Source organism: Galeopterus variegatus, unplaced genomic scaffold, assembly GCF_000696425.1.
Source record: "Galeopterus variegatus unplaced genomic scaffold, G_variegatus-3.0.2 Scaffold2733, whole genome shotgun sequence".
NCBI classification, from domain to species: Eukaryota; Metazoa; Chordata; class Mammalia; order Dermoptera; family Cynocephalidae; genus Galeopterus; species Galeopterus variegatus.
In genome coordinates this window covers 153,006-166,436 of record NW_007728844.1, presented here as the reverse complement: position 1 = coordinate 166,436, position 13,431 = coordinate 153,006, and the positions used below count along the sequence as shown (strand labels likewise).

Genomic DNA, 13,431 nt, shown 5'->3' with positions numbered 1-13,431 from the left:
TTACTTTCCAGTTTATTATTTTCTAAAAATCTTTCCCGAGCACAAGTTCTCTTCCCCCTTTCTCTCTCCCCCCTCCTCCCTCCCCCTTTCTCTCTCCCTCCCCCTCCCTCTTGCCATGTGATCTGCTTGTACCTGTCAGCTGCCTGCCACTTTTCCACCATGAGTAGAAACAGTCTGAGGCCCATGCCAGGTACAGCTGTCCCAGAATCATAAGCCAAATAAACATCTCTTCTTTATAAATTAGCCAGTTTCAGGTATTCTGTTTTAGCAACACAAAACGGACTAAAACATCCCCCCATTCAGTTACCTTTTAAATCAGATAAGCAAAAAAAAGTTATGAACAAAATAACTCTTATATTTACCTATGTAGTTACATTTTTCTGGTGCTCTGTAGTACTTCATGTAGATTAAAGTAACTAGCATCCTTTTATTTCAGCATGAAGGACTCCCTTTAGTATTTCTTTTAGGGCAGGTCTGTTACTGATGAACTCTGTTTTTGTTTATCTGAGAATGTTTTAATTTCTTTATTTTTTGAAGGATAGTTTTGCTGATACAAAGCTCTTGATTGAGTTTTTTCTTCCAATACTTTGAATGTGTCATCCTACTACTTTCTGGCTCTGTGGTTTCTAGTGAGAAATTATTAATAAGGGATCCTTTTTGAGGATCCCTTGTATGTAGTATGTGATAATTGCTTATCTCTTGCAGTTTTCAAGATTCTCTGTCTTTGGCTTTTGACAGTTTATGGGATTTTTTTTTTTTTTTTTTTTATTCCTTTTTGTCTTTTTTCGTGACCGGCAATGGATCGCAACCCTCAGTGTCGCGCCCGGACCGGGACCGGCAACGGGATCGCAACCTGCGGTGTTGTGCCCGCACCTCGCTCAGCCAGTGAGTGGGAACCGGTCTGTATGTGGGATCCGAACCCTCGGCGGGAGCGCCGCCACACTCCCAAGCGGCGCACTGTAGCAGTGCGCCACCGGGCCGGCCCAGTTTATGGGATGTTTTGATGTAACTCTCTGGGTTTATCCTACTTGGGGTTTGTTGAGTTTCTTGAATGTGTAGATTAATGTTTTTCATGAAAGTTCTCTGCCATTATTTCTTCAGATACTCTTTCCACCTGTTTCTCTTTACCTCTCCTCTCCTTTGGGACTTCTTGTATATGTATATTGGTACACTTGAATGTATACCAGAGGTCTCTGGGGATCTGTTCATTTTTCTTTTTTTTCTTCACTTCCTCAGACTGGATAATCTCAATGGCCCTATCTTCAGGTTTGCTGATTTTTCTTCCTGTTTATATCTACTGTTGAGCCCCTGTAATGAATTTTTCATTTCGGATATTGTACTTTCTAGCTCCAGAATTTCTAATTGGTTCTCTTTTATAATTTCTATCTCTTTTTTGATATTCTCTTTTTGGTGAGACATTATTATTATACTTTAGTTCCTTAGATATGGTTTTCTTTAGCTCTTCAAACATTTAAAATAGCTGAAGTCTTTGTCTAATACGTGTTATGTCTGATCTGTGTTCATTACAGTTTTATTGATTGCTTTTTTCCTATAAATGGTTTCCATATTTTGGGGTTTTTTGCATGTCTTGTAAAAAAAATTTTGGTGAAAACTGGACACTTTGGGCCGGCCCCGTGGCTCACTCGGGAGAGTGCGGTGCTGGTAGTGCTGAGGTCATGGGTTCGGATCCTTTATAGGGATGGCTGGTGCGCTCACTGGCTGAGTGTGGTGCGGGCAGCACCAAGCCAAGGGTTGCAATCCCCTTACCAGTCAATAAAAAGAAAAAAAAAAAAAGAACACTGGACACTTTAATGTGGCAAGTCTGAAAATTAGATAATATGTTCTCCCCAGGAGGAGGAGTTACTGATATTTGTTGATGTTTGTTTAGTGACTTTTCTCAATCCTGTAAAGTTTGAATTTTCATCTCATGTGGCTCCTGAAGTCCCTACTCAGTTGTCTCAGTGGCCAGCTGATGATTAGACAGAGATATCCTTACATGCCTAGAACCAGTAAGTCTCCTGGTCTTTGCCGAGGGGCCCAGCATGCCTTCCACCCTTAAACCAGACACTTTACAACTCTGCAGTAGTTTTCACTTCTGCTTGTGCAGAGCCTCAAGGTTAACTGGAAGTGAGAGTTTAGGGCCTTCTAAAGTCTTTTCCAAGCATGCATCTAGAAGGTGGCCTTCTAGATTCCCCGGAATTTACTGAGCTTTTTAAAGACCCTTATAGCTATCTCATTCCCCAGCTTTTCCTTTTAAGCTTTTATGATTAGCCTGTTGTTTCCCTAAACTATTATCTACTGCCTCAGGCACCTGGGATGTTTAATAATTGTCTTTGACTGTTTTTTAATAAACTTCCCATAGGGAATGACTTTTCATACTGGGTGAGCTCTGAGGCAGGTCAGAGAAAGACAGTCTTCCAAGTGAGATCTTGCAGGGAGCCACCTAAAAGTTCAAGTTTTGACAGTTCTTTTGGGATGGGACTTGAGCTCCAACTGTTCTGTCCCCTCCAGTGGCTGCCAGGGGATAATTTTCACTGCGAATGTAGGCTGTTGGTTTTTTTTTTTTTTTTTTAAGATGACTGGTAAGGGGATCTTAACCCTTGACTTGGTGGTGTCAGCACCATGCTCACCCAATGAGCTAACCGGCCATCCCTATATGGGATCCGAACCCGTGACCTTGGTGTTATCAGCACCACACTCTCCCGAGTGAGCCACAGGCCGCCCCAGGCTGTTGGTTTTTAAGGTTATAGCTAGCTAGGGAAGGAGGGGTGGGAATAGTGTAAGTCAAAAGATCATAAAGCATGTTGTTCCTGCCAAGATTCAACTATTCTGTTTTTGGCCCCCAGATTACTAAAAGGCACTGTTTAAAAAGTTGATTCTGGGGGCCGGCCCGGTGGCGCACTGCTATAGTGCGCCGCCTGGGAGCGCAGCGGTGCTCCTGCCAAGGGTTTGGATCCCACATACAGACCGGACGCTCACTGGCTGAGTGAGGTGCGGGCGAACCACCGAGGGTTGCGATCCCGTTGCCGGTCCCGGCCCAGTACAGGCGCGACACGGAGGGTTGCGATCCGTTGCCGGTCACGAAAAAAGACAAAAAGGAAAAAAAAAAAGTTGATTCTGACTAGTTTTGCAGTGTTCACATTGCTTATATGGAGAATTTTCAGAGTTCTTATTCTGTCATTTCACTGATATCATTCTGATTGTTGATTTTTTAAAAAATCTTTCCAATACAGATACGAAAGGGTATAAATTTTCCTGTAAGGAGAGATTTAAGTGCATTCTGTATTTATCGTTCAGTTGGAAATATTTTCTAATTGTCATTGGATGGATGTCTTGTTGACCCCTGAAGACGTGTGTGGTTTAGCTTCAAAATACTTGGGACTTTTTAGTTGTCTTTTTGTTACAGATTTTTATCTTAATCCACTATGATCATAGAACATCCTCCATATGATTTCAGTCTTTGAAATTTGTTGAGACTTGCTTTATACTCCAACATATGCTCTACTTTGTTAAATGTTCTGTGTACCCTTATAAAGAAAGTGTATCGAGCAGATGTTGAATGCAGTGTTCTATTTATGTCAGTTAGATCAAGTTTGTTAATTTTACATTTCAGGTCTTCTGTATTCTTACTTTTTTTTCGCCAGGGAGGGACGCGATCTGCTTATTCTATCAGTTACCAAGAGAAAAGTGTTAAAATCTGTAGCTTTTGTTGTAGTCATGAGTGTCTCTCCTTTAAAGTTTGTTGTTGTGTTTAGTTTTATAGATTTTAGAACTATATCTTCCTTGTGGATTGATCTCTGGATACTTATGAAATGCCCTTCTTTATTGCTCATGTTCTTAAAGTTTATTTGGCATTTGGTCAGTTACACCAGCTTTCTTTGGTTGGTGTTTAATTGGCATATCTTTTCCCATATTTTCAACCCATCAGTCACCTTATGTTTTTAAGACGTGACCTTGGCAAGCAGCGTATAGTTGGATTTTGGTTTTTAATTCATTCTGCCAATCTTTATGTCAATTATAGCTCTGTGGGTTTTTTGTTTATTTAAACATGTGATTTTAACTATTGACATTGTTAAATCTGTTGTCTTTACTTCTTCTCTTTGTCCCTAGTCTCATGTTCTGTTCCTTTTTCTTTCTTCTGTGGCCTTCTTTTAATCAAGTATTCTTTATTCAAAATGCTCCCTTTTCTGAGTGGTTAAACTTTCTTATACTGTTCTTTTTGTGGCTTCCCTAGGGATTACAACATGTATTGTAGACTTAATAGCATCTAAGACTTACTATCCCCTAACAAATTAGTGTTTTCATCAGTTCCTGGAAATTCAAGGACCTTATAGAACTCCAATTACCCTGTCCCTACTGCTTTTGTGCAATTGCTATTGTGCATTTTAATTATTTTTTAAAACCCCAGAAGAAATTATTTTATTTTTATTTTTTTAAACCACGTAGAATAATTTGTTTTATTTTTTTCCATATTGAGATGCCATATAAAATGTTAACTAATGTTCTACTTCAAGAAAAAGTTGGAAAAACACTCTCGTACTTATTTTTAACCTTACTACTGTGAAATGACAGTGCTTCTAATTCTGGCTGTTAGATCTAGTAATCCTTTTAAAAGGATTAAATTGTGAACATACACATCAGGAAACAACTTAGATCTGGCATTTCATGAGTTTTGGTTCCAATTAATATATTTAAAAATTTTAAAGGTAGAAACCAGGAGTAGGTGTAATTGAACAGTTCATCAGGAGATTAAGTAAGAGTTCTTATTAACCAAGTGTTCTAGTAGCAGAGATTTTTCTGTAGTAGGAGTTCCTACTTGTTCTTTTCATCTAAATGTGGCACTCAGTTTTATTTTCAAACACTGACATAAATCCATTTTAGTTTTCTATGCAGTGTGATATAGTGGAAACAATACAGACTAAACAAAGAAATTATTTTATATATTCATTATATACTAAGGCTTACATACATCCTCTTTTAATTATTCTTCATTTCTTTCTGAATTTCTTTACAGTTGACCCTTACAACACAGATTTGAACTGCATGGGTCCACTTATATGTGGATTTTTTTCAATAAATATACTGGAAAATTTTTTGGAGATTTGAGACAATTTGAAAAAACTCAGATGAACTGCATAGCCTAGAAATAATGAAAAAATTAAGAAAAAGATATTTTATGCATTCATGACATACCTGTGTAGGTACTAGCCTATTTTATCACTTACCATAAAATATACAGGAATCTATTATAAAAAGTAAAAATTTATGGGCCGGCCCGGTGGCGCACTGGATAGTGCACCGCTTGGGAAGCGCGGCGGCGCTCCCGCCCGAGGGTTCGGATCCCACATGCAGACTGGTTCCCGCTCACTGGCTGAGCGAGGCGCGGGAGCAACACCGAGGGTTGCGATCCCGTTGCCGGTCCCCGGTCCGGGGGCAACACTGAGGGTTGCGATCCGTTGCCGGACACGGAAAAAGACAAAAAAAAAAAAAAAAAAAAGTAAAAATTTATCAAAACTTAGACTGTACGTGGTGTCATTTACAGCCAAGAGAAATGTAAACAAACATAAAGATGCAGTATTAAATCATAACTGCATAAAATTAACTGTAGTAGGTATCATACTATAATTTCACAGCCACCTCCTGTTGCTATTTGCAGAGAGCTCGTGTTGCAAATACCTGCTTAAAACACCTGCATGTGATGCTAATCATCTAGCATGAACAGTTCATAAAAAGTGATCTCTCTCAGTTCTCCTTATAATTTAAATAACATTTTCTTTTGTCTAGCTTGTGTTATTGTAAGAATATAGTGTATAATACGTATAACAAACAGTTGTTTAACACATATTTTGTATATGTTATTGGTAAGGCTGCCAGTTCACAGTAGGCTATTAGTAAAGTTTTGAGGAAGTCACAGTTATATATGGATTTTCAACTGCAAAGGGTCAATTGTACTTCCATGTGGGTTCACTTTTTTTCCGCCTGAAGAATGTTTTTAGTGTTAACAATGAGGAACATCTTTAGTGGGGATCTGCTGGCAGTGAATTATCTTTATTTTCCCTAAAAATGTGTTTATTTTACTTTCATTTCTTAGAATATGTTTGCTGGTTATAGAATTCTTGATTTGGCATTCATCATTTCTCTCTATATGTTCAACATCTTCAGGCTTTCATGGTTTTATTAAATAGTCCCTCTTTCGAAAACTCTTATTCTTTGTCTCTTTTGTTCCTTGTTTTAATTATCCCTTTGTTTTCTCCTGTTTATATGTCTACGTATTGATATCTTTTTATTTTTCTTGGGTTTTCTTGGGTTTCTTATGTGTGTAGTTGGTTTCATTCAGTACTCAATTTACACCTATTCTCTCTTCATATATTTTCTCTGCCTCTTATTCTATCCTTTGTTTGATATTTTCTACTTTTTTGTCTTTCCCCTATGTTTTGGATAAGTTTTGGTCCTATATTCTGGTTGACTGATTTTCTCCTATTGTACCTCGTTTGGCTGTTAAACTCCACCTCTGAGGTTTTCAATTTCAGGTTAAATCAGGAGGTTTTAGCCCCTGGTTTCATTCCGGTTTATTTTTACCCTAAGGTAAACATGGGGTTCTAGCTTAATGTGGAGAGAGTGTCCTGTTACATTTCCTGCTTGGGCATGTTTTGAATTTTGACTTCTTTCCCCTTGCTTCTTGTGGCCTTAGAACCCAAAAGCCAACTTTGTTGAGATGGGCAGATGCCTTCATAAGGTAATAGTGACTTTGGTGCTCGGGTATTTTGCCTTTTCCTCTGAGTTTGTGTTTTTTTGTTTTTGTTTTTAAGAATTTAGACTGGTGGTTCTTCACTGTATTGTAAGATCTTTGGTGCTTTTAAGATGATGTCTCTTTTGTTGTCAGCATTTTTTCAGGAAGAATGTTAGTCTGAATAAACTTGCCAGCCATTACTGGAAATAGAACTGGAATGGTTTTAAATTCTGATGTAAACTTTATTTCAGTTCTTTTCTAGTTCTAGTACCTATTATGAAGCGTTGCTGTAAAGATTAGTGAGATGGTGTATTAGTCCATTTTGTGTTGCTTATAACAAAATACATGAAACTGGGTAGTTATAAAGGAAAACAAAAGTTATTGCTTACAGTTTCTTAAGGCTGGGAAGTCCAAAGTCCATCTGGTGGTGGTGACAGTGGCCCAGATATCTCACTTTGCAAGATGATGGAAGCAGAGAGAGCAGAGAGAGAACAAAACAGTCTCTCCTCCTCTTTTAAAGCCCTCAGAACCACACCCATGACCACCGCTTTTAATCCATTCACTATGGCGCACAGTCCTACAATCCAATTACCTCTTCAAGGCTCCACCTTTCAATTACCATAATAGAATTTCCCTCCCTCATAACAGTCACAGTGGGGGCTAAGATTCTAATACATAAAACTTGGGGGACACGATTCAATCTTCAATGAGTTTTGGGGGAACATTATTCAATCCACTACAGATAGTATGTGTAAAGGGCCTAGGAAATGCCCAGTTGAGTGGTAGTGAGTTTCCTACTTTTCTTTCATTGTTCAACACTGTTTATTGTCCTCCTGCTTACTATTTTGAGAGAAGTACTTTGTCTTTCTACTTCACTGTTAAGTTTTTCAGCTCTCTCCCTTCTACCAATTGGAACATTTATCAGCTTTATTTAAATAATAAAATCTTAGCTTCCAAGGTCTCCAATGGATCTTCTAGTATCTTTCTGGGAATATTTATTATTTGTTTTAAAATCTTGTTTTCTAGGGCTGGCCCGTGGCTCACTTGGGAGAGTGTGGTGCTGATAACACCAAGGCCACAGGTTCAGATACCTATATAGGGATGGCTGGTTGGCTCACTTGGGAAAGCAGGGTGCTGATGACACCAAGTCAAGGCTTAAGATCCCCTTACTGGTCATCTTTAAAAAAATAAAATAAAATAAAATCTTGTTCTCTCAGTCTTATTTATTCTTCATTTCCTGAGGTGTAGGTTTGTGTTAAGGTTACTGCCGCATTGAATCTGTTGGTTTGCTGAAAATATTTGGTCAGTATTGGTTGTAATTTGTATCTTAAAATGATCTTTGTATTTGAGATTGCCTGAAAGCTGTGTGCAGGTGCTTCATGACATTAGTCTAGCCTGATCTCAGAATGGGAAGTTGTGAAGGGGAGATGTGACAATAGCAAAACTTCTGGGTATGTGGTCTCACTATGCCACATGTATATCAGGTTCCTGGTTCACAACCAGCCTGTCTGCTTCTACTGGGCTCCTCTAAACCAGTTACTGTCATTTGTCCTATAACTTCTCTCCCTGTTATTTACCCCTCCAGCTGTGCCATGTCTGTAGCAGCTCTCTTCTTTTTGTAAGTCGCCTCTTGCAGAGTTTCCTCCTTCCAGTTTGAATTCATCTGTCTGTCTTGTTTTCAGGATTCTTTGAATCTGGCACACCAGAGATATCCTTTTTGTTTTCTCATATGGTTATGGATTCTTTCAAATTGGCATTTAAAAAAAAAGAAAGAAAGAAAGCTTTGGAGAAGGGGGGAGAGCTATAGCATGTGCTCATTCTGATATCTTAAGGCTGTCACGAGCATTTTTGTTTGGTGCTATATTGTCTTCAATATATCAAGAGAATATATCAAAACTACTTAACAGTTCTCATTCTGTTCTTGCCATGCAAACAAACTGCTTGCTTCTGGGTATCTTACTGCTATACATAAGGCTTCAATGAACATTTTAATGCATGTGTGTGCCATGTTTTGTTTTCTTAGATTAAAATTTTATTTGCAAAGCCTTTCTGTTCGTGGATGCTCTGTCCGTGGATGCTGCCGAGGAAGCATCGTTAAAGTCTTCCCACTGCTGTCATGTCTAAGTCAGAGTCTCCTAAAGAGCCTGAACAGCTGCGGAAGCTCTTCATCAGAGGGTTAAGCTTTGAGACAACTGATGAGAGTCTCAGGAGCCATTTTGAGCAGTGGGGAACACTCATGGACTGTGTGATAATGAGAGATCCAAACACCAAGCGCTTTAGGGGCTCTGGGTTTGTCACATATGTCACTGTGGAGGAGGTGGATGCAGCCATGAATGCAAGGCCACACAAGGTGGATGGAAGAGTTGTGGAAACAAAGAGGGCTGTCTCATGAGAGGATTCTCAAAGACCAGGTGCCCACTTAATTGTGAAGAAGATCTTCGTTGGTGGCATTAAAGAAGACACTGAAGAACATCACCTGAGAGATTACTTTGAACAGTATGGAAAAATTGAAGTGATTGAAATCATGACTGACCAAGGCAGCGGCAAGAAGAGAGGCTTTGCTTTTATAACCTTTGATGACCATGATTCTGTGGATAAGATTGTCATTCAGAAATACCATACTGTGAATGGCCACAACTGTGAAGTAAGGAAAGCCCTGTCGAAGAAAGAAATGGCTAGTGCTTCATCCACCCAAAGAGGTCGAAGTGGTTCTGGAGACTTTGGTGGTGGTCGTGCAGGTGGTTTTCGTGGGAATGACAACTTCAGTCGTGGAGGACACTTCAGTGGTCATGGTGGCTTTGGTGGTAGCCGTGGTGGTGGTGGGTATGATGGCAGTGGGGATGGCTATAATGGATTTGGTAATGATGGTGGTTATGGAGGAGGTGGCCCTGGTTACTCTGGAGGAAACAGAGGCTATGGAAGTGGTGGACAGGGTTATAGAAACTAGGGCAGTGGCTATGGCAGGAGTGGCAGCTATGACAGTTATAACAACGGAGGAGGCAGAGGCGGCTTTGGCGGTGGTAGTGGGAGCAATTTTGGAGGTGGTGGAAGCTACAGTGATTTTGGCAGTTACAACAACCAGTCTTCAAATTTTGGACCCATGAAGGGAGGAAATTTTGGAGACAGAAGCTCTGGCCCTTATGGTGGTGGAGGCCAATACTTTGCCAAACCACAAAACCAAGGTGACTGTGGTGATTCCAGCAGTAGCAGTAGCTATGGCAGTGGCAGGAGGTTTTAATTAACTTCCAGGAAACAAAGCTTAGCAGGAGAGGAGAGCCAGAGAAGTGACAGGGAAGCTACAGGTTACAACAGATTTGTGAACTCAGCCAAGTGCAGTGGTGGCAGGGCCTAGCTGCTACAAAGAAGACATGTTTTAGACAATTCTCATGTGTATGGGCAAAAAAACTACTGTATTTGTGACTAGTTGTGTAACAGGTTATTTTAGTTTCTGTTCTGTGGAAAGTGTAAAGCGTTCCAACAAAGGGTTTTAATGTAGTTTTTTTTTTTTTTTTTTTGCACCCATGCTGTTGATTGCTAAATGTAATAGTCTGATCATGACGCTGAATAAATGTTTAAATGTGCTGCGTAAAGTTAGTCTCCTCTCAAGCCATCTTGGTAAACTTCCCCAACGGTGTGAAGTTAGATTTCCTTCAGGGTGATGCCAGGTTCCATTTGAAATTTATTACAATCTGCTTGTGTGGAGAAGCCATTGTCTTCAGAAACGGTGTAGTTGAACTGACAGTTGTTATTGTGACCTGAAGTTCACTATTACAAGGATCACTCGAGCAAAGTCACAGAGTTATTTGGTTATAAAAATGACTGTTGGCACATCCTATGCAATATTTCTAAATTGAATAATGTTACTAGACAAAATTATAGATGAGAATGAAGCATGTGTATCATCCATTATGTGTAATCAGTAAACAATTTAATTCTCAAAAAAATTTTTTTATTTGCAAATTACATTTTCTTATATTAAAAGTTTGTTTGCGAATGAATTGTTTCAGAATATTGTGCCATCAAGAATGAGAATGAGCTGAAGTTTCGTCACACACTTAAGTGCTATATTTTTTGTGAGCTTTAGTGAAAAATGAGGCCTGCTTATTTTTGGAATTCTTGTGGGATGGGTGAACATATACACTGTGATTGTTTGATGTCTCAGAGTGCTTTGTAGTCTACTTTTCCTTCCTTCATCTCTTCCCCACCTTGCATTTTGTTGGGAAAACCAGGTCATGTGTCCTATTGAATTATCCACACTCTAGATTTTATTGATTGCATTCCCATGGAAGTACTTAACATGTCCTGTCCTTTGGTCCCGTGTTTCTATTAATTGGTGATTATATGTAGAGACTTGAGCAGACTTAGGTTTGGACTTTTTTTTTTTTTTTTTTTGTCTTTTTCCGTGTCCGGCAACAGATCGCAACCCTCAGTGTCGCCCCCGTACCGGACCAGGACCGGCAACGGGATCGCAGCCCTCGGTGTTGCTCCCGCGCCTCACTCAGCCAGTGAGCGGGAACCGGTCTGTATGTGGGATCCGAACCCTCCGCGGGAGCGCTGCTGCGCTTCCCAAGCGGCGCACTATAGCAGTGCGCCACCGGGCCGGCCCTGACTTTTTTTTTTTTTTTTTATAGCAAGAATAGTTTGTAGACATAGGTGTTATTGGCTACTTCTGTCAAGTGATATTAGCAACCATTGATGATCACTACCTAGATACATTAATATTAGGGGTTGCCAAGTAGCAGTTTTCTTATTCTCTCACTCCTTTATTTGTTGATATATTTTTATAAAATAAACTTACTTTCATCAACTATTTGGTTAACTTGAAGAGTAGAACACTTAGGAAAGGCAATTAAATTCTTAATTATTTTTCTCTACTTTCTTTCGTGATATTGAACTTATTGTCCAGCATTCTACAGAGCTAACCAGTGACTTGTTTTTCAGTATCATTGTAAACTCATGGATTTAATGTGCAGTTATCTGTTTTTGTTCAGATTGTCCAATCTTTGAGGAATTGAACCTCTTCAGGCCCAGTAGGATGGCTATGATAAAACCAAAACAAAACAAAGGCAATAACAATATGATCAGGATGTGGAAAAACTGTAACTCCCATATATTGTTGATGTGAAATGTTGCAGCTGCCTTAAAAGACAGGCAGTTACTCAAAAGGTTAAACAGAGTTAACATATGACCCAGACATTCGCTCCTAGGTATATACCTAAGAGAAATGAAGACATATGTCCACATAAAAACTTATACATGGACATTTATAATAGTGGTATTCATAATATCCCAAACAGATAAACAAAATGTAGTATATCCATACAATGGAATATTATTTGGCAATAAAAAAGAATGAAGTTCTGAGTTATGCTATATTATGAATGAGTCTTAAACATCATGCTAGGTGAAAAAAGCCTTTTTAAATAGGCCACATATTGTATGATTCCATTTATGTGAAATATCCAGAATAGTGAAATCTGTAGAGACAAAAAGTAGATTATTGGCTGCCTAGGGGTGGGAGAAGTTGGAGGGAAATTGGAGTGACTGATGAAGGGTACAGGTTTCTTTTTGGAGGATGGAATGTTCTAAAAGTGTAATGATTGCATAACTCTGTGGATATAGTAAAAACCATTAAATTGTATAATTTTAATGGGTGACCAAGGAGAATAAAGTATTTGCAATCCATAAGAGTTAATTTCTCTTAAATTACAGAGTGTTCTTATGAATTAATGGGACTAACAACCCTTTTCCCAAAAAAGAGAGGGGGAACACACATGAAAAAACAGTTCTTCTAGTCAACATATAATTAAACTGTTCCAGGTGTTGTGAATACAGATGTGAACAGGACAGACTCTGCTCTCCTGTAGAAAAGCTATGAATTATATGTATGTATAAACTATAGAAGTATGGTGGGGAGTTGAAACAAATAATCCCTTTGAAATTATGCTAAGTAATATGAAAAACTAAACAACAGGATGTGATTAAGGAATAACTGGGTTGGGGGTTAGTCGTTACATAAATTGTATTCCCATATATACAACTGAGGGAAGGCTTCTGAGAGAGTGACATTTAAGTTAACATCCTGAATGACAAGTAGCCAGCTATGTAGAGCTACTGGTTTAAGATCAGGTTAAGAGTGTTAAAAGCAGTGCAGACAACAAGGCCTGTTTAATATATTTAAGGAGTGGCAAGACTTTAGGGAGATAGGAAGTGTTAAGTAGTAAAACAGAGATAAGAAAAGGCTGTTGCAGTAGTACAGGTGAGAAGTGTGTGTTGGCTTTGGCTAGTATGGTAATAATGGAGACTAGATAAGTGGACAGATACGGTATAAATTTCAGGGGTAGGTTCAACAGGACTTGCTGATTGTGGGGAATGGGGAAGAGTACAATCAAATTTTGTCCGGCACACTTAGGTGGATCCATTTTCTGAAATGGGGAAGATTAGGGGAAAATGGGGAACAATTGGCATATGAAAGAATGCTGAATTTTATGAACACATGGTAGACTCATTGTCATTCCGGTCTCAGGATCCCATCACAAATTTAAACAATAGATTCTGTTATTTGTCAGATTCATAAAAAGCATAGTGTGGTAAGGGTGTGGAGAAATGGTTCTTATATAGTTGAGAATTTAAACTGATGTGATGCTTGAGGCAGTTTTTTTTTTTTTTTTTTTTTTTTTTTTTTTTTTTTTTTTTTTTTT

At 38.9% G+C, this 13,431-nt stretch overlaps 1 protein-coding gene and 1 pseudogene across 5 annotated transcripts in view; both read left to right on the top strand.

The window, feature by feature from the left end:
- Nucleotides 1-13,431, top strand: part of CPEB1 (cytoplasmic polyadenylation element binding protein 1) — a 95,070-nt gene that overhangs the window by 35,386 nt on the left and 46,253 nt on the right. The gene's annotated exons all lie outside the window — the stretch shown is intronic.
- LOC103598777 lies at nucleotides 8,847-10,055 on the top strand (annotated as a pseudogene).